This window comes from Crinia signifera, chromosome 8 (genome assembly GCF_055691185.1).
Source record: "Crinia signifera chromosome 8, ASM5569118v1, whole genome shotgun sequence".
Taxonomy (NCBI): domain Eukaryota; kingdom Metazoa; phylum Chordata; class Amphibia; order Anura; family Myobatrachidae; genus Crinia; species Crinia signifera.
The window spans coordinates 94,865,489-94,890,796 of NC_139224.1; the positions used below are offsets into that span (position 1 = coordinate 94,865,489).

The following is a 25,308-nucleotide window of genomic DNA, read 5'->3' on the forward strand; positions in this document are numbered from 1 at the left end:
AGGGGGGCACATGCCCGGGTGACCCCCCTAACTCCTCCCATGTACACAGATAACATGATGGTACAAATAACCCTGAGACCGGGGGAAATTGCCTGGTACATAGATGGCACTGGCCTGCTGGCAGACATATAACATTGGGGCAGGGTTTTTTAGCCTGGTACACAGATGGCACTGGCATGCTGTTACACAGATTACACTGGGACATTGGATAGACACATACCGGCCTGTTACACAGAAAAAATGGCACAGTGACTGGGCAAACTCTGGCCTGGTACACAGACTCCACTAACTGTTACTGGGAGTCCAGGATGTGCATCACTGTGAATACAGCCCCAGGCCCTCTGCCCGGCTATCAGTGCATACAGTTCTTCCCGGTGATGGTGGCTGTCCCCTGTTACCAGGAGCATATATTCCCCCTTGGCAACGAGCATTTATTCTCACATGGCAATGAACATGGGTACTTGTGTACTTTCACGGCTCCCACGATGTGCATCGTATGCGGAAAAATCGCATCGCATCGCATGCGATCGCTTGAGATCGCATGCGATCTGATGCGATGCAATGTCATTTTTCACTGAAATTAAGGACATGAGTTGAAATCATGTAAAATGCACCCCAAATGTCATTTTTCACACTGTACCACCCCCACTATCAACGCCAACCCGAAGCGTGGCGAGCGCAGCGAGCCCGCGAGGGGCGGCGGTACGCGTCCTATGACCTTTTCATACCCCCACTATTCACGTCGGCATGGAGTTGAGAATAGAAAGTGTGGCGAGCGCAGCGAGCTACCGAGCCCGAAGCGTATCGAGCGCAGCGAGCCCAGCGAGGGGACTCGGATACCAGTGAAGCCCGCGAGGGGACACGGATACTGAAGGTATCCGCGTCCCCTCGCGGGGCTCACTGCGCTCGCCACGCTTCGGGCTCGGTGGCTCGCTGCGCTCGCCACACTTTCTATTCTCAACTCCACGCCGACGAGGATAGTGGGGCGTTGATAGTGGGGGTGATACAGTGTGAAACATGACATTTGGGGTGCATTTTACATGATTTCAACTCATGTCCTTAATTTCAGTGAAAAATGACATCACATGCGATTTTTACCAAAAATGCATGAAAACACGGAAAAATCGCATCGCATGCCATCGCATGCCACTACATATGGCATGCGATGGCATGCGATGGGAGCCGTGAAAGTACACAAGTACCTGAACATGTATTGTAACCCCAATGGCAACGACCATGTAATGTAACCCCCATGGCAGCGACCATGTATCCCACATGGCAATGGTCTTGTAATCCCACATGGAAACAAGCATGTAATCCCACATGGCAACAAGCATAGAACCCCTGGCAAGGAGCATGTAATCCCACATGTCAGCGTACATAGAACATCTGGCAACAAGCATGGAACCCCTGACAATGAGCATGTAGGTAAACAGCATTTATGTAGCTAAATTTGTAATAGGCATTACGGTGTTAGGCATAATACATAATGAACATTATGTTGTGTGGCTTAATGTGTAATGGACATTACTGTGTAAATTTTTGACACGCTCCTTCGGAGCACAATGTTCCTGTTTGTGGCATTTATTGTGCATTTTGTCTCAATTCGTGTGGCATTATGTGAATTTTGTCTCATTCCGTGTGGCATTATGGGAATTTTGTCTCAATCTGTTTGGCATTATGTGAATTTGGGCTCATTCCCTGTAATTGGGTCTACTATTTTGTTGCATAATGTGTAGAAGTGGTATATGGTGTGATTAGGGTTGCCACCTGATCTCTTTAAAACTGGAGACATATTAATTACACAGGTTCTGTGGCTGGCTCACTTCAAGACTCAATTTCAACTTTTTTTTTTTTTTTTTTAAACAGCCATCAGACTTCATGCCAACTGTGTTTTTTTAATCAGCCACAGAACCTGTGTAATTAATATGTCTCCAGTTTTAAAGGAATGAGGTGGCAACCCTAGGTGTGATACACTACACTCAAGGACATGCCCCCTTTTGCGTGGCCACACCCCCTTTTCCAAACCACGCACACCTTTAACGCGCGCACAACTGCATCCTTCACGTTTGACGCCAAGGTGGACCTGTGTACTTTAAAGGCCAGGGCCTATTTATAATCCCATTCCTGCCCTCTCTCTTCTCTCCTCCTCCATCTCTCTCTCCCCACTCTCTGAGCGGGCACACTGGCACCACTATCAACCCCCCCCCCCATCATGGTGCCCCACCTGTCATTTTCTCCTGGATCCGCCCCTGTGTACAGTAGTGTAGTGTGCACACTGTAGCTTTATGCCCCATACACATGGTGCGATGGCTGCCCGAACTGATCGATACTGCTTAGCACAGATCTCTCAGCACAGATCGCTCAGCACACAGGGATATGTCACGGCCTGTCTGCTCTGTGAAAGAACACTGGCGTTTCCACATCGCTGTAAAATCTCAGCGACATGGAAATGGCATGTGCAGGGGGGTCAGAAGAATATTGACCGTGCGAGCTGTGACAGGGAGTGGTCACCACTGCTCGCTGTCACAGCTCACAAAAAGTATTGAATATTCCCCTCAGAGTGGATTGCTGTTGTGCAATTTCACAATCCATACCGAATGATCACATTATGTAAATAAAAACTTTTGTAAAGGCTAACTTTTTTTATTCATTAACCTAGTTCTTTCTTTAGTCTCTCCTTTTACTTTTTGAGAGTTATTTTATCTGTTAAATGTCATTTTTCTGTAGAAATGTATTATTAGTAAAGTGTTAACTTCTGCATTTATCTACTGTATGTGTAATGTGATAAATACCAAAGTAAACTAAACTGTATCTGCTTGCTTAATATAAACAAAAATGTGCAAACATTTCAAAACTCTTATGTGGAATATTTGCATTTGGCTATGGATTTTTGCAATATGGCAGAATTTGGCCTTCAGCATAAAGCACACAATTATGTCTATAATTCTCTAATGACTTCACCTCTCCTGCTCTTCCATTGATAGTAGGTGTCCCCCAACATTTTATTCTTGGTCCTCTTCTTCTCTATCTCTATATGTCCTCTCTGGGTGAGCTTATTATTTGCTCACTCGACTTCCACTATCACATCTATGCTGATAATACTAAAATCTACAGATCCTTTCCTGATCTCTCTCCCTGATCTCTCTCCCTCTATCGCTTCTCGGCCTTTTGGCTAAGATCAAGTGTAGTATCTGTTCTTATCAGTTGGGTCTGGACCGCCCCCTGGCAGAGAAAAGCTGGACCGTAGTATCTTGCTACTGAGCTGAGGTGAGCATCCGCCTCATGTTCTGGGTGAGTACTAGGGAAGGCTGAGTATCAATGCCCTGTTGGAGGAGGGAATACCATTCTCTCCACTGGTAGGGAGGGAGAAGCATCGGGCTTTGAGATGGGGCTCTTGTTCAGGGGTCTTTGCCTCTGTGGGAGGGTCACTCGAAAAGCCCGGTCTAGTATCCACTCCCAGGAAGAAAGGAAAAGCTGGGGCCGAGTAGATTGCTCTCTGGTCTGGGGGAAACATGTCCCCCCCGGCCAGGGAGACAGCGAAAAGCCCAGCCCAGTAGTCAATCCCTGGGAGAGGTGAAAGGTCAGGACTGACTAGGTGGTTTCTTCTTCCTCATTTGGTCTATATGGGCCTCTGCGGGGGAGACTCACCGAAAGAGCCCGGTGGAGTATCCATTCCCATGCCGGGGGGCCGGAAAGGGCCTGGTAGTAAGGCGGAGAAACACTTGGTCGGACGGTGACTGACTGGCTGCCTGGAGTCCGAGGCTGCACTGTGCCCCCGGGGAAACTCGGGGGTGCCGAACATGCACGGGTGATCCCAAGTCACCTTGCACTAGTATGGCACTAGCACTGCGCACTTCCCTTTAGGTTAGCGCTTCACGTCCTTACCTCATCCTTTTGGATGGGGTAGGACAATTTTTCACACCCCCACCCCGGCCTTTTGGCTGGGGTCCTCTTTATTATTTATTTCTCTTCTTCTCACGTTCGTGCACTTTTCACATTTTCTATTTTCTGTAGTTTGTCACGTTTTTTTGGGTAGTGTGGTCCACCCTTATGGGCCTTCCATTTCCCCAATGTGCCGAAGCTCTCGCCTTTTGGGGAGAGCTTCGGTCCCCTCGAGGACGACCCTGAGCCACAAGGCGGAGGGAAGTCTACTGATGGTCTCTCCATACCTTTGGGTGTGGAGGACCCACCGTCCTAACCCTTCTGGGGGTTGAGGAATGAGGGTCTCTCTAAGCTTCGGTGAAGAGGACCCACCATTCCCTATTTTCCCCTCTTTGGCCTTATGGTTGAGATGGGTTAGGGGAAAAACGGGGCCCTTCTCCTTCGGGAGAAAGCCTACTTCGATTGCACGGCCCCCTTTGCACGTGTTTAGGCACAGCTCTGGTGGTAGGGAGCACACCTCGGGCTCCTGAGTTTTTTTTTAAACTCTCCCTCTATCCTCACTCATATCTCCAACTGTCTCTCTGTTGTCTACTCTTGGATGACCCAGTGCTTTTTTAGACTTAAAATATCAAAGACTAAGCTGACCCTCTGCATAAAAACTGACCATCTCTCATCCTAACCTGTTTATGCTCACTTCTTCCCCTTCTGTGTCACCCCAGTCTGTCTAAAGGCCCCCACACACTAGAATGATTTTTTGTCCGATTGTCCGATTTCCGACCGATTATCCGATATATCGGATAATTTTTTTAATCACCAATAATCGTCCGGTTATTGCAGATTATCTGTAAAAATCAGCCGATATATCGGACGATCGGTCGGAAATCGGACAATCAGAAAAAAATCATTCTAGTGTGGGGGCCTTAACCCTCCCCTTTAGAATGTAAGCTCTCATGAGCAGGGCCCTCTCTCCTCATGTGCCTTTCTTAAGCCCCGTACACACGGGGGGATATATCACTGAGTGATATATCGCTCGCGATGAGCGATATATCACTCAGTGTCCCGTTTGCATCAGCGACTAGAGATGGTTGCTGATGAAAAAGAAACTGCAGAGGGAGCTGGGCAGTGGAAATCAGCTGGTCGCAGGAGCATGTTCCTGCGACCAGCGATCACTACGGGGGAGAAAACGGGAGCGCGCACCCGGCTATATATCGCCGGTGCACACTCCCATGGCGGGCGTATTAGCCAAAATTGCCCCGTATGTACACAGCCTTAGAATATATGCCACTCTGATGATTGCTGGCAGTGTCCTATCCCCTGATGCAACTATCCATATTTACCATGTACTTGTCCTAAACTGTCTTGTGCTTTAATTCGGTATGTGTTTTTGCTCATAATTATTCTCTGTAAAGCGCTGCGGAATATGTGCGCGCTATATAAGAACCTGTTAATAAATAAAATAAATTCCCCTCACAAACCCCATTTTATATTCATTGTGGTTGGACAGTGTTGTATTCCAGTGACGTAACTAGATACTGTATTTGTAGACGCCATATCAAAAGTTGATATGGGCCCTATAGTGGCAAATGCAGGATTTTTAGAGGGCGGTTTCCAAATGTAATGCAAAGGCTCCCACTTTGCAGCACATTGGCGTAAGTACAGGATTCTGGGTGAGTGGTAACAGCCCTGAATATTAGTGTTTTTATTAGAGATGAGCGGGTCCTGATCCCCGAGATCCGACAGATCCGATTATCGTGGATCCGGGCCAGATCCGAGCCGGCTCGGGAGTTCCCGCCTGAATTCCGGACCAATAACAAGGCCGAACGTCATCATCGCGCTGTCGGATTCTCGCGGGAGCGGGATCTTATAAAAGACACACGCGCGCCCCGCCATCTTCACTCCAATCTTGGAGAGGGAAGAGGGTGGTTGGGAAGCTCTGTTTGCTCCGTGCTGTGCTCTGTGCCATGTGCTCCGTGCTGTGCTGTGCTCCGTGACCTGCCCTGTGCCCTCACTGCCCTGTGCTGTGCTCCGTGCCATGTGCTCCGTGCTGTGCTCCGTGACCTGCCCTGTGCCCTCACTGCCCTGTGCTGTGCTCCGTGACCTGCCCTGTGCCCTCACTGCCCTGTGCTGTGCTCCGTGACCTGCCCTGTGCCCTCACTGCCCTGTGCTGTGCTCCGTGACCTGCCCTGTGCCCTCACTGCCCTGTGCTGTGCTCCGTGACCTGCCCTGTGCCCTCACTGCCCTGTGCTGTGCTCCGTGACCTGCCCTGTGCCCTCACTGCCCTGTGTTGTAGACTTGAGAGTCAGTGACTGTTTAAAGGCCTGAGCCCTGTAGTGTGATTTAACTAACTAGGTGCTGCAGTGCTCACACGCAGGGGCTGCAGTGTCCACTGTCCAGGGGCTGTCCTGTGGCCCGTGCCCTGTTGTGATTTATTTAGCCCTAAGCCCTGTGTTGTGATTTATTTAGCCCTGAACCCTGTGTTTTTTGTGATTTAACTAACTAACTCAGTGCTGCAGTGCTCACACGCAGGGGCTGCATTGCTGCTGAGTAGTACACTGTGTACAGGGGCTGCAGTAATGCAAGGGACTGTGTCCAGTGTGACGGCCTATATCTTATCCATTGTCCAGTGTCACGAGTCACTCACGACATATATCCTGTGTCCTGTCCTGCTGTCCTGTGTGATGACTGACGACATATCCTGTGTCCAGTGTGACGACATATATCCTGTGTCCAGTGTGACGACATATATCCAGTGGCCAGTGTGACGACAATATATCCTGTGTCCAGTGTCACAAGTCACAACATATATCCTGTGTCCAGTGTGACATGTAATGTGTGCCGGCATATATCCTGTGTCCAGCGTGACATATATCCATTGTCCAGTGTGACGACATATATCCAGTGTCCAGTGTGACGAGATATATCCTGTGTCCAGTGTGACGACATATATCCTGTGTCCAGTGTGACGACATATATCCTGTGTCCAGTGTGACGACATATATCCAGTGGCCAGTGTGACGACAATATATCCTGTGTCCAGTGTCACAAGTCACAACATATATCCTGTGTCCAGTGTGACATGTAATGTGTGCCGGCATATATCCTGTGTCCAGCGTGACATATATCCATTGTCCAGTGTGACGACATATATCCAGTGTCCAGTGTGACGACATATACCCAGTGTCCAGTGTGACGACATATATCCAGTGTCCAGTGTGACGACATATATCCAGTGTCCAGTGTGACGACATATATCCTGTGTCCAGTGTGACGACATATATCCTGTGTCCACTGTGACGACATATATCCAGTGTCCAGTGTGACGACATATATCCTGTGTCCAGTGTGACGACATATATCCTGTGTCCAGTGTGACAAAAAATATATCCAGTGGCCAGTGTGACATCTAACCATTGTGTGACGGCATATATCCAGTGTCCAGCGTGACATATATCCATTGTCCAGTGTACAGGAGCTGTGTCCAGGGGCGGTGTCCAGAGGCTGTGTCCAGTGTGACGGCTGTGTCCATTGTCCAGGGGCTGTGTCCAGTGTGACAGCTGTGTCCAGTGTACAGAAGCTGTGTCCAGAGGCTGTGTCCATTGTCCAGGGGCTGTGTCCAGGGTGACAGGCTGTGTCCAGTGTCCAATGGCAGTGTCCAGGGGCTGTGTCCAGGTGCAGTGTCCAGTGTCCAAGGGGCTGTGTCCAGTGTGACAGGCTGTGTCCAGTGTAAAGTAAGAAAAATAAATAAAAGTAATAATAAAAAAATAAAAACACATTTTTGGAGGATGATGGAGGAGGAAATAGTGGGAGTGCTGAAGCTGCTACCACCAGTCATGACAAGGAAGATACCTCTTTGTATTTGCTGTTTGGAGCAGTTCTCTTTAAAGTCAGCGATGGTCTTGAAATGACGTCCCACCGGTTGGTCGATCTCCCTCCCTTTTAGAGAGAGGTTGATCACCGACCGGTGGAGCGCCATTCTTTCACGGAAGGAACGGATTGTTTGACCTATATAATACAGGCCACAAGGACAATACATTATATAAACAACATGGGTTGTCTTACATGTAAAGACTGATCTTTTTTTTGAAACCTTTTATCAGTGTGTGGATGTTTGAAGTCTTTACAGCTAACCATGTGCTTCCGTGAAAGAATGGCGCTCTACCGGTCGGCGATCAACCTCTCTCTAAAAGGGAGGGAGATCGACCAACCGGTGGCATGTCATTTCAAGACCATAGGGCATTCCATCGCTGACTTTAAATATTTTGTCATCGATGGGGTCCCAGAGTCACTGAGAGGTGGCAACAGAGCTAAGAAGCTTTTATGAAAGAATCAGAGTGGATTTTCCGCCTTGATACCATTTCCCCCAAGGGATTGAATGAGAAGATTAATTGGAATAGTCTTATGTGATATTGTATATTTCATTAATCTTTTTTTTTCTGCATTAACTGTGGCTTCATATCTATATTTTCTTTATTGCATGAGATATATTAGTGTGAACTGCTGTCATTAAGCCCAGACTGAGGGATAATGGCTGAGGGTAACTGCATGATGTGTGTCAAGACTGTATGTGAGCCAAGTAACATCAAGCTCCATACGGCCTGGTACACTGCCTGCAGGCCCTTATCTGATCCCCGATCTGGACATTGATAGCACTTCTATGTTGTACATATGTATATATTTACTGTTTGTATATATGCTTAATGCTGTTATGTTTGTATCCACAGCCCCGGGCACCCGCTCTGCTTTGATCCGGGGAGCCCTCCAGCACGGATTCCGAGCGGCAGACCACTTCCTGGGTCTTGGAACGCAAGCTGCACGTTGCTTAGCAGCATCACTCCGGCGTCCTGAGGCGGAAGTGCTGCATGACGTCTTCCGGGCGGTGACTCCGTTGATCCAGCGGCATGTGATGCTCCGGAGGTCTGTGAGTATAAAAATGTGTTTGTTGTATGTCTTCTGTGCTGTAGGAGTGGGCTGAAGAAGGGTCCCCATTTCAATACACATTTTATTTGCAAGAAACTGTCTCCTGAGTGCCCGTTTGTCCATCTGGACTTGGATTACTATTAATCTCATGTGTGGCACCGGGGGCAAGTTGGTGATATTTCTTCAGAGTGCCGGCAGTTTTGGATTGTATATCTATATCTATATATATATATATATATATATATATATATATATATATATATATATATAAACTCAACCAAATCTAATTCTCTATGCACATGTTACATCTGCCCCCCCTGCAGTGCACATGGTTTTGTCCATTTGAGAAGGAATTTGCCTTCTGTGAGTGAACCAGAATAAGGCCCATGGCTTTGTCCATTAGCAAACCAAATGTGCTTTGCGAGCCAACCTGAGCCACCCCCTTACTTCCATAAGGGTTAATCAGTGGACTATGCTTGAGCTTTACTCATATCTGATCTAAACTGCAGAATGTCACCTCTTTTCAATTACACAGGTTATCTGAAGCTGAAGATCCATAGCAAAACATTAAGATGAGTATTAAATAACAATCTCACAGTGATAATGTTTACATCTAAAGAAGGTGAAGATCACTTCACGTCTACTAAAGCTACATCGGTGACATTAAAGGCCCCATACACTATGTGATTTGGTCCCGATTTCACCCGATTCAGATGGATCGTGCAGGGAAATCGGGCCAAATCGCATGTTTAGACACCCGGTCGGACCCGATGCGCGGTCCCGTATGCATCAGATTGGAGTTAGGACGTCGAACCGGCTGCACATAAAATTTGATTAATCTTATGTGCAGCTGGGCAGGGGACTCTGTGAGGTGGCTGGTAAGCAGGGGTGCAAGTATGGCGGTACGGGGTGGTACGGCGTACCAGTAAAAGATATATTGCCGGTACCCCGTACTGCCATAAAAAATGCCCCATAAGTGCTCAAAGCTCATGTGTGCATATGTAAGTGGCGGGGCGTGGCCTCTGCCGCCCCGCCACAGCTGATAGCGTTCGAAGGGGAGCGCATCACGCGTCTCTCCTTCCCCTCCCTGTGTCCCTGTGACACAGGCGCCTGTTCACCAATCAGAGCTCGCGGGCTGGCAGCCAGTCAGGAGCCAGCCCGCAAGATAGACTGCGGGGCAGGAGAGACGAAAGTTGCACTCCCCTCCCAAGGGAAGAAGCAGGCAGCGGCAGGGGACTAGAGGAGGGGGAGAGAGGACCTGACCTGACAGTGAGTTGCTGAAGACTGTGGGGGCATTTATACGTTGCACTGTGGGGGCACATTTGGCACTGGGGGCATATGTGTGGCACTGTGGGCATATGTGTTCCACTGTGGGGCATATGATATCTGGCACTGCGGGCATATGTGTGGCACTGTGGGGCATATGATATCTAGCACTGGGGGCATATGTGTTGCACTGTGGGGCATATGATATCTGGCACTGGGGGGCATATGTGTGGCACTGTGGGGGCATATGATATCTGGCACTGGGGGCATATGTGTGGCACTGTGGGGGCATATGATATCTGGCACTGGGGGCATATGATATCTGGCACTGGGGGGCATATTAGTAATGGGCATCAGTTGTGTGGTCCAATGAGTATTATGGTGTGGGGCATAATGTGTAAGGGGCATTATGGCATGGGTGTGTATTGGGTGTGTGATGCGTAACCGGCATTACTGTGTGAATTTTGGCCGTGTGCCTTCGGCGTGCAATATTCCAGCCACTCCCCCTAGTGTCATATGACCACGCCCCTGACCACGCCCATTTTTAGGCGCGCAGCACAGTACAACTAAGTAGTTTTTCCTACTTGCACCACTGCTGGTGGGGGACACAGAGGCGGTGGATGCCGGCAAGGGAGACAGATCAGGAGCTTTCAGTGCTCTGGGCAGGTGGAGGGAGCAGGGGGGTGGGGGGCGGTGCGAGGCGGCTGGCGGGGGATGCTGCTAGTAGGGCAGAGGCAGCGGGCAGCGGATGCTGTGGCTGACACAGAGGCGGCAGTAATGGGCAGGGGGAGCAGGGAGCTGTCAGCGCTGAAAAAAAATCCCATACAATGAATGGGCAGCCTGTGATTGGCTGAACGCTCTCTAAGCCAGTCAGTAATTGGCTGAGAGAGCGCACAGCCAATCACAGGCTGCCCATTCATTGTATGGGCTTTTTTATTCAATACTGACAGCTCCCGGCTCCCCTGCCCGGCTCTACGTTACTGCCGCCTCTGTGTAACTGTGTCCCCCCCCAGTGTCCCCTGACCGCTGCCTCTGCAGCAGCATCCCAGCTACTTGCAGCGGCCCCTGCCCGCCACCTCGATGTCCCCCACCCGCCTGCTCCCTCTACCTTGCAGCTCCCCAGGAGTTGCATATGATACATTGCATGCAATGTATCATATGCAAAACTTGGCGCATCAAGTGCCTAATCATGTGTCCCCCTCCCGGGGAGCTACAGGGGGAAATCAGGCCCGACTTGCCCTTAGGACAAGGGGGCCTTAAGATCATGAACAAAAAAATTCTGCTATTTCTTTGTTTTCTGTTGTGTGCTTTATTTTTGATGGCAGAAGTGATCAGCTACAGTATGTGCTTTCAGAAAGCTAAATGCAGAATTAAAAAGGAACGGGAATGGAAATGTGATCAAACAAACGGAGTACTAAATCTAAATGGGAATTGGGAAATGTTAGGTGCCCAGCGATCCTGGGTGTGGTATAATTCACCGACAGTCGGGATTCCGACAGTCATTACTCAGATGTCCGAATCCCGACAGCACAGGATGATGAAGCTTGCGGGCTCGATGCGCTCACCACCTATTTTATTCTCCCTCTATCGGGGTCGTGGACTCCCACGAGGGAGCAGTCTGGATTCTGACGTCGGAATCCCGACTGTCGGGGAGCCGTCCGGCACCCGCGATCCTGTAGGCACTTTTGTCATGAATGACAATATGTTGAGTGGTATGACATAGGGGTTTATTCAGACCTGATTGCTGTTCTGATAAAGAGCCATGCAATCAGGTATACGCCACCCAGTCACAGTGAAATCCCTGTTGTGGCTGTTTGAGTGGGATGGGGATTAGATGGGGCTGTGAGTATGGGGATGAGATGGGGATGTGGGGATGGAGCTGTGGGCAGTGGCATCAAGAGGGGGAGCGGGTACTTTTTACTCACACCCAGATCTGCTGAAGGGGTCCAACTCTCCCCTCCACCGTTGCAGAGAGCTGGGCAGTGGGAGAGAGGTGAAAGTCTGCCACTACAGCACAACCTCTCCCCACATGCTGCTCAGTGCTGCGTGCTGAGCTGGGGATATATAGAGACATCAGCAGGCTGTCCTCTCTCTCCCTCTGTGTATGCAATGATGATCCTGCACTCCACACGTTTAGTTTTTTGTTCACAGGATGTGGCCACTCCCCTCCTGGAGATTAGAAAGGACTGTGGGTTGGGATGGGACTGTTGGTATGGGATGGGGACTGTGGGTATGGGATGGGGACTGTGGGTATGGGATGGGAACTGTGGGTATGGGATATGGATAGCCTGGATGGCTGCTCTCCTCTCCATCGCTGTTCTTGCTCTAAGGAGACAAAAATACATTTTTACAATTTAAAAAAAACTTTAATGTTTGGTATTTAACATTTACTTTCAATGATGTATTTGTGAAAGATTTTTGTATTTGTAAAATGCAGATTTTTATTAGCTAACACAAAAAAACACATGTAACCATAATAGTCATATACACTGACATCCCTGTGGGCCCCCCTTGACTCTCTCACACACACAAACCACCTCGACCATCGAACCCACACATCTCTACCCTGTGTGTACCACGGGTTTGTGATGTCACCAATGTGTAACATGAGTCACGACATCACATTCTTCCCATCTTTATGTCCGCAATGTCCTGGACACAGAAACCACGTCACTAATACAGTACTTAAATGGCAGCAGTGCACATACACTTGACACCTATGAAAAAGTCACAATATCCATGCCAGATAATTGAATGAACAGAAATAAACTAAAAAAAAAATAGGAGAAATAGGAAGAGAGGGGGGAGAAGGAGGGAAAGACTGAGAAAGAGGGGGCAGTAGAGGAAGAGAGATTGTGGGAGGGAGAGAGGAAGAGAGTATACATGTGATGGAGGGAGACAGAGAGTAGGAGAGGGAGAAAGGGGAGAGCGGAAGAGAGAGATGGGGAGGGAGAGAGGAAGAGAGTATACATGTGATGGAGGGAGACAGAGAGTAGGAGAGGGAGAAAGGGGAGAGCGGAAGAGAGAGATGGGGAGGGAGAGAGGAAGAGAGTATACATGTGATGGAAGGAGAAAGAGGGTTTGAGAGGGAGAGAGCGAGAGAAAGAGGGGTTGTGCGTTATGGCGGCAAAGAGCAAAAGAGAGAGAGGGGAAGGTAGAGATTGACAAAGAATGATGGAGAGACAGAGGAGGACAAAGAGGAGACAGAAGAGTCAGACAAAGTAGAAAACTTGTTTTTTTTTTATTGCATGCATACACCTAGTTATATCTAATAAGAACCAACTTCTCCCGAATCACCGTGCTCTCACTTCACTCATAAAAGCCCTCAATCCTCTTCTCATCCCCTCCCTGGACCCCACCTCCAACCTTACAGCCACGGCCACGCCACCACACCTCCACACCCTGCGCCAGATCCAGGACTTCTCCTGCTTCCTGCACAAAAGACGTCCGAACAGCCAGAGCAAGGAACAGATGTCCATGCTTGTAGTTGGGAGCATGCACAGTACAGGTAGACTGGGCACAGTACAGATGGACAAGCTAAGCAGCCACAGCACAGACAGTAGACAGCTGACTGGACCAACTCCGGCCGTGGCACAGACAGTACAGACAGCCAAGCAGCAGCGGGGCACAGACAGGCGCTGCTGGGGCGCACAACATATGGTTGACATCACTAATGCTGCAGCCCTCAGCCATGCTCTGCCTCTGGGAAGATTGTCAGGGCCTGTCACAGTTGTAACCCTTGACCCCCCCCCCCTCCCTGTTGCCGGGTCTGTACGTTTGTCCTAACCTCAAACACAGCAAGCAGATGCACACTGCAACATTTTTTTTTACATTTTAAAAAATATATCATTCTACTTTAAGACAACCACAACTGCATTTTTGGGACTGTTCCATCCAGACACGCTCGCTAAGCAGTGTTCTTTCACTGACTAGCAAGTGGGTAAGCGCCACCCACCATTCCGCCGAACGTGTGTTATGTGCGCATTTATAAAATTTTTAAACAGGCAGGCCCAGGGCCACTGAGTCCAACCTTACAATATGTTTCTGTTACTACAGTATGCAGTGGCGGCTCCTACCTCTCTGTGGAGGAGAGGGGGCTGCCGCGATGCAGTACCTCCCCCCCTCCCCCCCTTCGCTGTTGTCATGCTCCTGGTCCAGTCTTGGTCCCCGCTGCAGGGTCGGCACATGTGCAGTAGCTGCTTTGGTACTGCACATGCACTGGCACTCAGCCTCTATGGGCAGCTTTTGCAGCAGACAACATAGGCATATTCAGGATCCCGGGTCCGGAGCATGCGCAGTATCGTCCTCGTACTGCGCTTGTGCAGAACCTGTTTTTTATGGCCTGACGCTCAGCAGCCCATATAGAGGTGTCCCAGAGGGAGGGAACAACTCCCAATGAGACTGCCTTGGGTGACTGGCAGGTCGAACTTCCAATAGGAAGTCACTAACAGTCACAGTGAAGCCAGAGCAGTCTTTACAGACTGGCGTATGTTACCCGGAGGGGGTGCAGCTCTGCAGCCCATAAGTAAAAACCGCCAGTGACAGTATGTGTAGTTTTCCAGCATAAAAAATTCATTACATTAGAAATTTGAATAATACATAATTATCCATACAAATATTACAAATTTGTAACAGTACAGTGTTGACCAGGGGAAAAAGGGTTGGATAACATTGTAAGTGAGTACTTTTACAATTACTCTAGATGTATGGACTTCAAAATCCAGCTGAGGATGAAGGTGGGAGCACAAAGGAAATGTGATGGGGACCTATGCCTCTGAAGTTGGAGTTTACCCCACTGCAACAACTATCAGAGGGGTGTGTAGAAGTTGCCACCCTGTAGAACCTTGGAGAAGTTGCCAGCTGAACATATATTTATTGTCCATGGTAAGTATTGCACTTATCTGATGGTAGTGTAGGGGTCACGCTGCCTCTGGAAATGGGGGGAGCGCTGTTCCACCCTCTGACTAGGCTGCTTTGGAGACATCTGGCTACCCAGAGGGCACAGAGTTCCCTCCTCTCAAAACCAGCATGGATCTCCTGGTGAGTGAATAGTAGATTGGATTCACAGGTGGTGAGCCCACAGGTGAAGTCGGCAGTTGTGTTTTGGGGTAATTAGAGAGGCTTTCGCAAAGTGCCTCCGGTAAAACAAATGATAAGACAAGAATATAACCCCCCCCCCCCCAAATCTGCTTATCTTATTATGCTTCACTTGTAGATAAATGAAGTTTTTAATCCTTCTTGCAGCCGCTCTATCTACACGGGGGGGGGGGGGGGGGGGGGTTGCCAGGGGAGGGGAGGGGGAACGGGGGAATCCAGTGCCCTCCAGTGGCCGGCGCCCTAGGCAAATGCCTAGAGCTGCCTAGTGGTGGTGCCGGCCCTGGGTATTTCACAATTACCAATTGTTATTTCAATGTTATTTTAATGTTATTCTATATTATGTTATTTTAATGTTATTCTATATTATGTTATTTTAATGTTATTCTATATTAAAACATGATTACACTATTATTGTCATTATTTATATCTTTTTCATATGGTATACATTGGATACATTCTGAACAAGGATTGAAAACTTCATTTATCTACAAGTGAAGCATAATAAAATAAGCAGATTATCTATGATTTTTGTATACACATGTGAATAAGGTGAAGGCGCAGAAGTGTTGGGGTTTTTATATTCTTGTCTTATCATGGATCTCCTGGTGTTGATGCAAGAACTCTGAATGCTCCATATCAAGGAGTGTGTGTTTGCTTTCCACTAGGAGATTGGCCAGGAGCTGCATGGTGTGACGTTGGCCATCATAGACATAAGGCGGCAAATGGGTACCTCCCCAGGGTCTGAAACTTGGAGGCATGGAAATCCTAAACCCGCCCTGGCCAGGATGATAACTCATCTGCCTAGGGCCAAACATTCTGCTTGGGATCAGCCATTCACACATCAGCCAGAAAAGGGAAGCAGATGTGTTTCTGTTTTGCTATATCCATCTTTTTTTTGCCCTTTCTCACTATTCTCCAGTGCTTGGAGAAATAGACTTTGCATCTCTTTGTCACTGATTGCTTGGCCTCAGTTTGGCCCTTATTCAGATTTTATTGCAGTACAAATTTGTTTGGAAAATGGGCAAAACCATGTGCACTGCAGGTGGGGCAGATGCAACATGTGCAGAGAGAGTTCAATTTGGGTGGGATGTGTTGAAACTGAAATCTAAATTGCAGTGTAAAAATAATGCAGCCAGAATTTACCCTGCACAGAAACAAAAACAATTCACACAAATCTAACTTTCTCTGCACATGTTACATCTTCCCCACCTGCAGTGCACATGGTTTTGCCCATTTTCCAAACAAATTTGTACTGCGATCAGAGCTAAATAAAGGCCTTTGTGTTGTGCACTTTGCCCAGAAATATTCCTCTCTGTAGGGCCAGTTTTTTTTTTTTTATGTAGCAACACCTACTGGCTCATCCCCAGCATCATTGCTTGTTTGCTTATAGATTGACTCTCAGCACTCTGGCTTTGTTTTAATTTCTGGTGTGTATTTTTATTATAATAATAAAAAAATAAAGTGGTTTAATGAATATTTATTTGATTGGTAAATATATTTAAAACAATGTTTATTTTTTTGTCTGTGTTTGTACAAATGAGTAGGTTGCAATATGGGTGTGGGTCGGCACTGGCAAGTATAATTAGTAGCAAATGTAAACGTACAGATACCTGTTAGACCAACGTTATTACCGCTCAACAGAGGAAATGGAAGGCGGTGTCCGGTTGGTGGTGCTCCCAAAAAATGTTCAGCAAACAAACTGAAAGAATATTTGGTACTTGTTTCCTAGCACGGCCACACCGATTTACATCGGGGTGGTCGTGTCGGAAAAATCGGGTCGATCGCATCGCATGCGATTTGGTCGCATGCGATGCGATCGACGCGACCGACCGATTTTGGACCCGATTTTTTTTTGAATGAAATGTAAATCGGGTCCCTGGGACCCGATTTACATTTCATTGTAAATGAAACGGTGCGCGTCCTCCGACCTTTTCATTCCCCTACTATCCACGTCGGCGTGGAGTTGAGAATAGAATAGTGTGGCGAGCGCAGCGAGCCACCGAGCTCGAAGCGTGGCGAGCGCAGCGAGCCCCGCGAGGGGACGCGTATAACTTCACAGGTATACGCGTCCCCTCGCGGGGCTCGCTGCGCTCGCCACGCTTCGGGCTCGGTGGCTCGCTGCGCTCGCCACACTATTCTATTCTCAACTCCACGCCGACGTGGATAGTAGGGGAATGAAAAGGTCGGAGGACGCGCACCGCCGCCCCTCGCGGGCTCGCTGCGCTCGCCACGCTTCGGGTTGGCGTCTATCGTGGGGTGACGACGGGGACATCTATAATGTGAAATGGGTCATATTGGCCCATTTCACATTTTTCAAATTTTTTCAAGATTTCAATGTTAAAAAATATTTTAACATTGAAGCCTATGGAAAAATCGGGGGCATCGCGTCGGGACCAATGTTAATGGTCCCGACCGACGCGATGCCCCCGATATTTTACCTTTCCCGACAAGATTTCAATGTTAAAATATTTTTTAACATTGAAGCCTATGGGGAAATCGGGGGCATCGCGTCGGTCGCGTCGGGACCATTGTTAATGCTCCCGACCGACGCAATGCCCCCGATATTGTCTCCTAGCCGGCAAAATTGACCTGATTTCAAAGGAAATCGGGTCCATCGTATGGATCGTGTACCTTAACTTAAAGGTACACGATCCATACGATTGTGGCCGTGCTAGGAAACAAGTACCGAATATTTGTCACAAGGATGACAAAGGGAGAACACTTGTAGAATGAGAAAGATTATATATTTAAAATGTAACTTTTATTGAAGAACTTAAGCTAAAATATAAGTACGCATGACACATACAGTAGTAATAAATGACAATACACAAGATGACCATGCTATAAATAGAATAATGGTCTCAAAAATGCTCATGCGGATGAGCTATTGGAGGCGAAAATAAATAAAATAAGGCACACTAGATGAGAAAATATATGTAAACTGTTGGCGTGGAGCAAATGACACGAACAAATTCGCCCGCCAAGTTTCTCACTTATGTGTTTGACGCGTGACACTCAACCCCTGTGTCAATGGCCTGGAGTGGTATACTGAGTCTGAATCTTGACGCTTTGGATAATTAGCATGTGGGAAGAAAACGGTCCAGATGTAGAAAGAAGGTTTGCTCCTTGGCCCAGTAGTTTCTGCAATCCGGTGTGCTACAGCTCCTGGTATTCCCCGTTGGTCACCCTCACGGGTACTAACCAGGCCAATCACTGCTTAGCTTCCGAGTTTGGAATGGGAATCAGGCGTACCAGTGATGTATGGCCGTAAATGCACCAATGGATTGGATCTCACTGTGGTCAGCGGAAGACTTATGAGTGCTTCTGCTTTTTGATGTGAATACCACCTGATCCTCTGTTGCCAGGGGTATTGCAGAGAGATCAGGGATATCTGCAGCAAATGAGAGAGCAGCGTAGACAGAAGAGATTGAGGTAAGTATGTGGGTATCGTGAAATCCCCCTTCTGCTATTCACCATCTGTCATGTGGACATCGAATGATGATTGAGAGTGATAAGGATATCTCGGTTACTCCAGCAGAGTGAGGAGAAAAAGAATATATAGAGGAATGTACCCGAGTCTCCGAGCTGGAGTAATGTATCTGATCTCAGTATTGGTGTCACTGAGGGCCAGATTACATCCAAGGGAAATTATTTTGTAAGTAAGAGTGCATGGAAAACAAAGCATACATGCAGGTGAGTGCCAATGCGATTGGTTCAGGGGGTGTGGTATATCAGCTGAGTAACTACTGATATAGTACTGATGGAGTGAAAAGTACCACCGATAAATATCATAAGAATCAAATCCCAGGTATAAGACACATGAAAAAAAAGGGGGGCGTTTGAGTTATGAATAATCAGTGGCTCAATGCTGACACTAATTACAAAGGCGCTTCTTGTACATGAGAGGACGCCTATTGCAGCAGGTACTTGGTACAAGTGCCTGTCTCAGGTGAGAATAATCAGTGGCTCAATGCTGACACTAATTACAAAGGCGCTTCTTATACATGAGAGGACGCCTGTTGCAGCAGGTACTTGGTACAAGTGCCTGTCTCAGGTGATGGCTGTGGAGCCAAGGTGATGGCTGTAGAGCCAAGGTGAGAGTGTCAGAGTAATTACTCTGTAGGTAATTGACTTGAGTGAGTCATTTGCTTAGTATACAAACAAACAAGAAATGCCCAAGTATATATTACATATGGTGCAGCAGACAATTAGTATTTTGTTCAGTATACACAAAAAAAAGGGAAAAGATATTCTGTACATTCAATGCAGTACAATAAATGATGTACGTTTGACTTAATTGGCTGCTTTATAGTACAATAGATGATATGCGTTTGCCTTCATTGGCTACTTTATGATATCTCAGGTGGCAAATATGATTCTTATCCCAAAAGAGTGCTTGTTAACCAAATAGCTGGTGCAGAAGGCTATGTCCTAAGGCTATGCCGCCTATATGGACAACAATAGAAATAGAAAGATTAACCTGCTAGCCAATAAAACAATTGTAATTAAATTGCTGACAAGTGAAACATTTGAACATATAATTTGTTACAGGTAACAGGGTGCAATGCCTGGCTACACTGCCTGTGCAGACCAGTTGCTTGTAGTGGTAAATACCAGAAAAGAGCTGAGGATGCAGTGGCTAGATTTCCCTAATCGGCTAGGTGAGCATCCAGATAGTGGCATTTGTCAATATGTAGAGAGCTCTATGCACATTTCGCAAGCAACTGTCACACAGTGTTGCTGTGTGTGTAGCGTCACAGCACAGAGAGCAGTCGGGGAGACTTTCACTTGCCCGGGACCCGCTCAGTGGCGTCTCAGCGCTCGTCGCGATCAGTGGATCGTGACTGCTAGTTGAAACCAGCACAGCTGCGGCGGGGAGTCGGGGTGAAGGGCTGTCTCCACCCGGTGTCTGCTGTGTTACCTGTTTGGTAGCAGGGGCGGGCTGCGTGGACCGGAGTTCTTCCGCTCCGATGGTACAGCGTCCAGGCTGGGGTAGGGGGCGTGTCAGAGGCGTCAATTGACACGTGTTTCGCCTATTGGCTTGTTCACAGTGACGCGTACTGGTGTCACTGTGGACCTCTCTTAAATGGAGCTTACTGGCCAATCAGGAGTAAGTATGGGGGTATTCCCCTGGAGGAGTGACTGTTCCTCTTATTGGTGAAACGATGCATGGCTGATAGGTTGGTTAAGGAGCATAGGCTGCGTCAGGAGACATAGCCATACGCTGTTGACACTGGAGGTCTGCTCTAAGAGTCAGAGTGATTTAGGTCACCGGGGTCGAATTTGTTATAGATACGGGGAACAGACAGAGGACGGATATAGCGATGCCCTACAGGCAAAAATATAGCCTATGAATGATATGGGAACTGACAATAAAGAAATAAGATAAATAAATAAAGAAATAAATATTATACATGCGAAGAAGCTTTTGTGGAGAAAAAATGAGAAAAGTGTGAGAAGAAAAATATGAGAAGAAAAATAGTATATATATAAATAAATAGACAGAAAAATAAAATAAAAATGATAATATTAATAATATAGGCAGATAAATAATAAATAAATAATAAATAATGTAGGCAGAAAAATAATAATAATAATAATAATAATAATAATAATCACAATGAGGATGTATATAAAAGACTAGAGAGTTAGTAAAATATAAATGTAATAAATGAGTATATTCAGAGAGTTGGAATTAGTAGCTGAGGCGTACAGTGAAAATTATATAGAGGTACTGTATAAAAATACTGTATACAGTAAAATACCTCAATAAATGTCGAGACCTTTCCTGATTGGGGGGATGCAACATGGTACCGTGTGGTCAGTATGTTGATACCCCGTGACTAGTAGTTAATATTCCTAGATGCTGGAATAAAGGGAGTGCATAATTGGTCAAAGAATGGATGACTTATATAAGATAGAAGATGGATCGAAGGCTGCTGGGTGGTTATCCCCGCTTGGGGGACGAGCGCTGAGACGCCACTGAGCGGGTCCCGGGCAAGTGAAAGTCTCCCCGACTGCTCTCTGTGCTGTGACGCTACACACACAGCAACACTGTGTGACAGTTGCTTGCGAAATGTGCATAGAGCTCTCTACATATTGACAAATGCCACTCTCTGGATGCTCACCTAGCCGATTAGGGAAATCTAGCCACTGCATCCTCAGCTCTTTTCTGGTATTTACCACTACAAGCAACTGGTCTGCACAGGCAGTGTAGCCAGGCATTGCACCCTGTTACCTGTAACAAATTATATGTTCAAATGTTTCACTTGTCAGCAATTTAATTACAATTGTTTTATTGGCTAGCAGGTTAATCTTTCTATTTCTATTGTTGTCCATATAGGCGGCATAGCCTTAGGACATAGCCTTCTGCACCAGCTATTTGGTTAACAAGCACTCTTTTGGGATAAGAATCATATTTGCAACCTGAGATATCATAAAGTAGCCAATGAAGGCAAACGCATATCATCTATTGTACTATAAAGCAGCCAATTAAGTCAAACGTACATCATTTATTGTACTGCATTGAATGTACAGAATATCTTTTCCCTTTTTTTTGTGTATACTGAACAAAATACTAATTGTCTGCTGCACCATATGTAACATATACTTGGGCATTTCTTGTTTGTTTGTATACTAAGCAAATGACTCACTCAAGTCAATTACCTACAGAGTAATTACTCTGACACTCTCACCTTGGCTCTACAGCCATCACCTTGGCTCCACAGCCATCACCTGAGACAGGCACTTGTACCAAGTACCTGCTGCAACAGGCGTCCTCTCATGTATAAGAAGCGCCTTTGTAATTAGTGTCAGCATTGAGCCACTGATTATTCTCACCTGAGACAGGCACTTGTACCAAGTACCTGCTGCAATAGGCGTCCTCTCATGTACAAGAAGCGCCTTTGTAATTAGTGTCAGCATTGAGCCACTGATTATTCATAACTCAAACGCCCCCCTTTTTTTTCATGTGTCTTATACCTGGGATTTGATTCTTATGATATTTATCGGTGGTACTTTTCACTCCATCAGTACTATATCAGTTGTTACTCAGCTGATGTACCACACCCCCTGAACCAATCGCATTGGCACTCACCTGCATGTATGCTTTGTTTTCCATGCACTCTTACTTACAAAATAATTTCCCTTGGATGTAATCTGGCCCTCAGTGACACCAATACTGAGATCAGATACATTACTCCAGCTCGGAGACTCGGGTACATTCCTCTATATATTCTTTTTCTCCTTACTCTGCTGGAGTAACCGAGATATCCTTATCACTCTCAATCATCATTCGATGTCCACATGACAGATGGTGAATAGCAGAAGGGGGATTTCACGATACCCACATACTTACCTCAATCTCTTCTGTCTACGCTGCTCTCTCATTTGCTGCAGATATCCCTGATCTCTCTGCAATACCCCTGGCAACAGAGGATCAGGTGGTATTCACATCAAAAAGCAGAAGCACTCATAAGTCTTCCGCTGACCACAGTAAGATCCCATCCATTGGTGCATTTACGGCCATACATCACTGGTACGCCTGATTCCCATTCCGAACTCGGAAGCTAAGCAGTGATTGGCCTGGTTAGTACCCGTGAGGGTGACCAACGGGGAATACCAGGAGCTGTAGCACACCGGATTGCAGAAACTACTGGGCCAAGGAGCAAACCTTCTTTCTACATCTGGACCGTTTTCTTCCCACATGCTAATTATCCAAAGCGTCAAGATTCAGACTCAGTATACCACTCCAGGCCATTGACACAGGGGTTGAGTGTCACGCGTCAAACACATGAGTGAGAAACTTGGCGGGCGAATTTGTTTGTGTCATTTGCTCCAGCCAACAGTTTACATATATTTTCTCATCTAGTGTGCCTCATTTTATTTATTTTCGCCTCCAATAGCTCATCCGCATGAGCATTTTTGAGACCATTATTCTATTTATAGCATGGTCATCTTGTGTATTGTCATTTATTACTATTACTATGTGTCATGCGTACTTATATTTTAGCTTAAGTTCTTCAATAAAAGTTACATTTTAAATATATAATCTTTCTCATTCTACAAGTGTGCCCCAAAAACCCTTTTGTTCTCCCTTTGTCATCCTTGTGACAAATATTCTTTCACAAATGAGTAGGTGCAATATAGTAAATGGGATTACAAATATTTATTTCTTCATTGTTTATTTTGAGCAGCCCATCATCCAATTGTTTGTGGTGTTAGATTTAGGCTTAACCATCTTTATTGTGGCAGAAGTGCACAAGTTTTAATATTTGTTTATGTTAAAACGATTGCAGACATACTAATAGCACAGAGGCGTAACTATAAAATTTTCTCCCCCAAGCCAAAAAAGTATCTGTGTGGGGACTGTAGGGTTAGGCTATGGAGGGGAGGTTAGGGTACACACACACACACACACACACACACACACACACACACACATATATATATATACAGTACATATACATACACATATATATACAGTACATATACACTACATTCATATACATATATATATGTATTATATACATATACACACACAACCCAGAGTCTGCCTAAATTCTTTACCTTTAAGCTGGCTGCCTTACTTTTTTTGTACTTGCAGCCAGCAGTAGCACTGTAGTGCGGCGGAGAGCCTCTCTGCTGGTCCCTCCATGCGCTGCACTACCCGGGTGTCCTTCCTCCTTCTGCACAGCCTGCACTCCCAGCCACTGCCAGTGACTGAGCCGCAGGCTGCCTTACACTATTGGACAGCTGAGCCATCACGTGGCTACCGGGGGGCGGTGGCTTAGCTGTCAATCAGTGCTGTGGGGATGGGGAGTAAGCAGAGAGCAGTGCTGCAGATTGGCACCACTAGCCGCAGTCCCTAACTGTCTGATGTGTCCCCGTCGCAGCAGCATCCTGGCGGCGGTGCTCCCAGCAGACCCCACTGGCACTGGCTCCTCCAAGCCGCTGGGGGTCTGCGGGACCATAGTTACGCCACTGTAATAGCATTAGTAACTTATACGCATATAAAAGGAAATATCATACATTTGTACAACAAATAACCTTTACAACTGTTTAACAGACTCCCAGCAAAGCAGTGGCAGCTCTTACCTCTGTGGAGGAGGGGGGCTGCCGCGATGTGGGGCCAGCGCATGCACAGTAGCTTCTTTGGTACTGCGCATGCGCTGGCCCCCAGCCTCTATGGGCTGCTTCTTCAGAAGCTCACAGACGCATATCCAGTGTCCCGGGTCCGGTGCATGCGCAGTATCATCTTCGTACTGCACATGCGCAGAAACCGGTACTTATGGGCTGCCGCTCAGCAGCCCATGTAGAGGCATCCCGGAGGGAGGGAACAACTCCCAGTGGGACTGCCTTGAGTGACTGGTAGGTCAGACTTCTAATAGGAAGTCACTGCTAGTCACAGTGAAACCAGAGCAGTCTTCACTTAGGCAGAGAACAGTGGCAGATTGTCAGAGGCCGGCCGGGTAGCTCTAGCGCTAGTCCGGCTGCCTCTGTGCGGCACGCTGAGCATGTTGCTAAGCAACATGGACGCGGACGCGTCACCTCAGTGCGCCGCGGCGTCACCAGGAGACGCCGCCGCGTCACCAAGCCGCAAAGCCCGCTGGACGCTCCTGTATGTGCCGGAGTCCAGGCACCTCCTCCTCCTCCTCGGCCTCAGCGGTTGCCTAGGCGACGGGGGATGCCAGGCAGCCGTACGGAGGAGGAGGGGTCACGCACGGCCGCTGGGGTAGCCAATTAGCCTCAGGCAGCTATTGGCTTCACTCCGCATTTAAACCCATGGCTGGGGCTATCTGGTGCCGGTTATAGCTCTTCCTTGCCTAGAGCGTTCCTGGTTCCTGGTCCAGCCTCAGGTTGCCTTTCCAGTCGGAGTTGTGTCCAGCCTTGGTTACCTGCATTCCCTCATTCTTCCAGCTTGGTGGATTACCCTCTTGTCTGCAGCATACCATCTTTCAGATAAGTGGGGGTTTCTCCTCATTGCCTTGGAAGTTATTTTCATTATTGTGTCAGCTATATTGTGTATTGTTACACCTGTGTGCTTTTGCAGTTCCCGATTTGGGTCCAGATTTATTGTCATTATTGTGTCAGCTTTACTGTGTATTGTTACACCTGTGTGCTTTTGCAGTTCCCGATTTGGGT

The 25,308-nt window shown here is 47.3% G+C and overlaps 3 pseudogenes; 2 read left to right on the top strand and 1 right to left on the bottom strand.

Annotated features, from left to right (window-relative positions):
* The first annotated feature begins 3,155 nt into the window (after window positions 1-3,155).
* On the top strand, window positions 3,156-3,280 carry LOC146029954 (U2 spliceosomal RNA; annotated as a pseudogene).
* A 15,038-nt stretch (window positions 3,281-18,318) lies between these two features.
* On the bottom strand, window positions 18,319-18,438 carry LOC146029809 (5S ribosomal RNA; annotated as a pseudogene).
* Window positions 18,439-22,681: 4,243 nt separating this feature from the next.
* LOC146029763 (5S ribosomal RNA) lies at window positions 22,682-22,801 on the top strand (annotated as a pseudogene).
* Window positions 22,802-25,308: the final 2,507 nt, after the last annotated feature.